The following is a 3,770-nucleotide window of genomic DNA, read 5'->3' as shown; positions in this document are numbered from 1 at the left end:
TAATTGTTGTTCTTGTCAAGTCACAATGAGGTCTTTTAATGGAGCAAAAGCAAAAAAGCAAAAACACTATTTTATCAATGCCCTTTTAAGACGTTTCTGGCAATGGTAATCATATGAGGATAATAAACAAGTCCAAATATTTCATAGATTACTTACAATATAAGTCTTTTATCTTCTCATAGTATTACATCTTTATTATACTTTTCACACTTTATACAACTGTTTCCCATTCCAAACTAAAGACCATTTGAATGGATTGGTTCTACTGTTTTCATACAAAAGAGTAGCAAACGAAGTTGGAATTATTCTTACATTTCAATGATTGATATGCTTTTTTGTTGTAGATTATATCCTCAAATGTAGCATACAACTTCACCTGTCCATCATCAGCACACTGGAAAATTCGGGCAAAATCCCTGTGTGAGCCACCAAGAAATTATACTTGCTTATTTAACGTAACTTATAGAGTAAATGTATACAGAGAAAGATGTAGCAGACCTAGAATTTTAGCTGAAGGTGTGCCTTTTTAAATATTTAAATATTTGCCTGTTAATAACAGAATGTAAATTTATTAGTGTTGAGCTCTACTAAAATAAAAAGTTCAAATATCATTTTAAATAATAACTGCATTTCCTAAATGTTTATAAAAAATTTTGATTACATATTGAAAATAAAGTATCCTTAATTAAAAGTAGTCGGTCTTATTTATAATTGTATTGCACTGTTGATAAAATAACTTTTCTGTGTACCTGAAATAGGATGTGACAAATGCAGCAACATAGAACTTATGATTTATAATTAAGTATTAGACACGTTCTCTATTTAATATTTGCAGGTTATAAATACGTCTTTCAGCCGAACTTAAACAGAGCAACATGCAGTGCATCTAGATATCAGCCTTTTATTTTTGGCACAAATGGGTACAGTGACTGCATCTATCAAAAGTCACTTTGCAGCAGTCTAGGTCAGGAGACGTATGAAATTGGCGATACCAGAGTCGACCGACTATGTACTTGTAATACTGATAGAGGATATTCGTTTGTCAGCAGCTCAAAACAACAATGTTATTGCAACCCTTTAACTGAAGATTGTTCCTGCTATCTCAAAATGAATCAATTCAACAAAACGGATGGACTGAAAGGTAATAATCTTTTTGTCAGAAATAAGTTACTATATCGAAACTGCGTTCAGCTTGTTTGTAATAATATGAATCGTTTAATGGGCTTACGTTAAGGTTATTTTTAGAATACAGTTTACTTTTGATATAATGGGTTGTACCGATGGACGTTTATTCCCCTGTGATATACTCAACCTTAAAGTAATAAATTTTGTGAACCATCAATAATCATTGATACATTATTTGTATGTATATCTAGTTTTCAGTTCATGTTTATTTTTTTTATGGCTTAGATTATTTCTATGGAATTTATGCAAAACCCCTACTGGCTTGAGATGGTTTAAAGCTCGTCGCAATGTACAGACCAGGGTTTCCGCTGATTGTCAAAAATAATAAGTGTGACGATTAAAACTGGCAATTTACGAAAGGATTTGGCCAAAGAAATATTTATAGCAATTTATTTTCATCCATCTTGTTTATCTACTATTTTTTTCGGGTTTCTTGAACTTTACCTGATCAGACAATACACGGAATTCACCTTGAACTCGTAAAGATTTTGACAGGAAATCAATGATCAGCGGATTGTATTTTATAGCTGTAGGCAACACAGGACTAATTAATAAAGGTCTTGATTGTATTTTTTTGACAAAATGATATGACTAAATGACCTCCGTCACATGTCACATCAAGTATTTAATACTCACTTTGCTATGCACGTATTTGAAGCAAACTTTTGATGTCCTTTTGTTTAGCCAGAAAAGAAAACTTTTGTTAAAAGCAAGAAAATTGCCGATTAAAAACTTTATCCTTTGACTTTGATATAGATAATTGATTGCATATGATTCTTTAAATTAGTTTGAGTGACGAACGTGCGTCAAGCATACTTTTACATCAGTTTTTCATTTTAGTACCTGATTACGATGGTCCAGAAAAAAAGGCGTTCTGAAGAAATTTATTCAGGGAACAACACCTCAAATGAGAGTACCTCTTCAATGTTATGACACCTACACCTTACATGAGGGAACAATTCAATTTGATAAAAAACTTGTTTTGTTGTAATAACACATGCAGGTAAAAAAGAGGGGGTGGGGGTCGAAAAAAAAAGGAAAACTTAAAACGAAAAAATATTTTATGTTACTTTATGAAAAAAATCATAAAGTGGCGAAAACTATCTTGTTTTTGCGAAAGAGGTGGCGAAAAAAATATTTGACCCAGTTAAAGCGAGCTGTTTATTGTGTGCAGGTTGCCTTCCCATGGTCTTTCTGATATTTCTGTCGTCTGGTGTAAGTCTCATTAACATTTACACACGTATATGTTTAAAACCAACACACTTTATAAGTGTAAAGAATATATTTGAACAGTTCTGCATATATGCTGGTAATCGAGATTCCGGCCATTTGTAGACGATTTGTAGGGAGTTTTTTTTATATAAGATAACCAAACGTTTCAATTATATTTTTCAGATATCAAATGTTATGATGACGTGAAATTGACAAGAAATCCTTACTTTAGAGATGTGTAAGTTTTTGTTTATTTCTCACATCATATCCATCATGTTCATTTGTTTTGTCCTATTTTTGTTCTGTAAATTAATTTGAATATACCTACACATATTATGTCTCTTTAAATTCATTTGTAAAACAACATTATCATACATCTAAGATTTGCGGATTCTCGACTGAATATGTATTCCAAAGTCTAGGTGTTATATAACAATACCAAATAGATGAAGGTGAATCACTATGCCTACGACGAACAGATCATGAAGTAAAACAAAAAACTTCTGTATAATGCGTTTAAATAATGACAGATTCTGCTGGCAGTAACTTTGCTTTAGATAGTTGAACACTCGGTTATTATTGAAATCGTAATTAGTTTTTATGTTAACTTTTCGCATTTAATTTGTATACAATTATGTATGGTTTTTTTCAGGTTCAATAATTCACGGTCAATAAGGATCATAGAGTTTGACAACTTCAAATACAACCTTAACTATCCTACAAGTACGTTTTAATCTGATACATGAATGATTACTACACAATAATGAAGTATTTTGAAGACAATATATTTGTTATCGTTTTGTGTTGCATTTTGTAGGAAAATCAACATAACAATTGAACAAAGATCTTAAAGCCTTATTAGGGCAATTGCTGCAAAATGCATGATAAATAATGTTAAAAAGCCCTTGGGTGATATCTAAAATGGTCATAATACATACGAATCAGTCGTTCAAAATTTTCAAAATGCATCAATGTTAAATTTTGCCAAATATTTTTAGTGAATTTTCTGAATTATGACATATAATACAAACAACAATCAATAACCAAAAAAATTATAAGTGGGCTAATTGTTTTCTGATTCTGTCTAAATGATTTTGTAGTAACCAATTGTTTGCAATAATGCGGATAGTTTATACCTAACTGATACATTGGAAACATTTGTAAATCACTCAGCATTACATAAGCTAAGATTCAAGGAAAAATAACCATCAAAATACTTTTGATAAATAAGTTATAGCTTATTCAAGTTTGTTTTTAATATTAAGAAACATGTCAGAATAGAAATATAACACTTCTAATTTCCATTTCTCAGCATCAAAACCTGTTTTTTGATTTAATATGGAGGCAAGATTCTGAAAATCAATGACTGTCGC

At 30.8% G+C, this 3,770-nt stretch overlaps 1 long non-coding RNA gene across 1 annotated transcript; it reads left to right on the top strand.

The window, feature by feature from the left end:
- Positions 1-348: 348 nt before the first annotated feature.
- Positions 349-2,637, top strand: LOC143057647 (uncharacterized). The gene is made up of 3 exons (XR_012972773.1): positions 349-516; positions 836-1,141; positions 2,581-2,637. It is a non-coding gene; the product is annotated as an uncharacterized LOC143057647 (long non-coding RNA).
- The last annotated feature ends 1,133 nt before the right edge of the window (positions 2,638-3,770 follow it).

This window comes from Mytilus galloprovincialis, chromosome 13 (genome assembly GCF_965363235.1).
Source record: "Mytilus galloprovincialis chromosome 13, xbMytGall1.hap1.1, whole genome shotgun sequence".
Lineage (NCBI taxonomy): Eukaryota > Metazoa > Mollusca > Bivalvia > Mytilida > Mytilidae > Mytilus > Mytilus galloprovincialis.
This window is presented reverse-complemented; position numbering and strand designations above follow the sequence as displayed.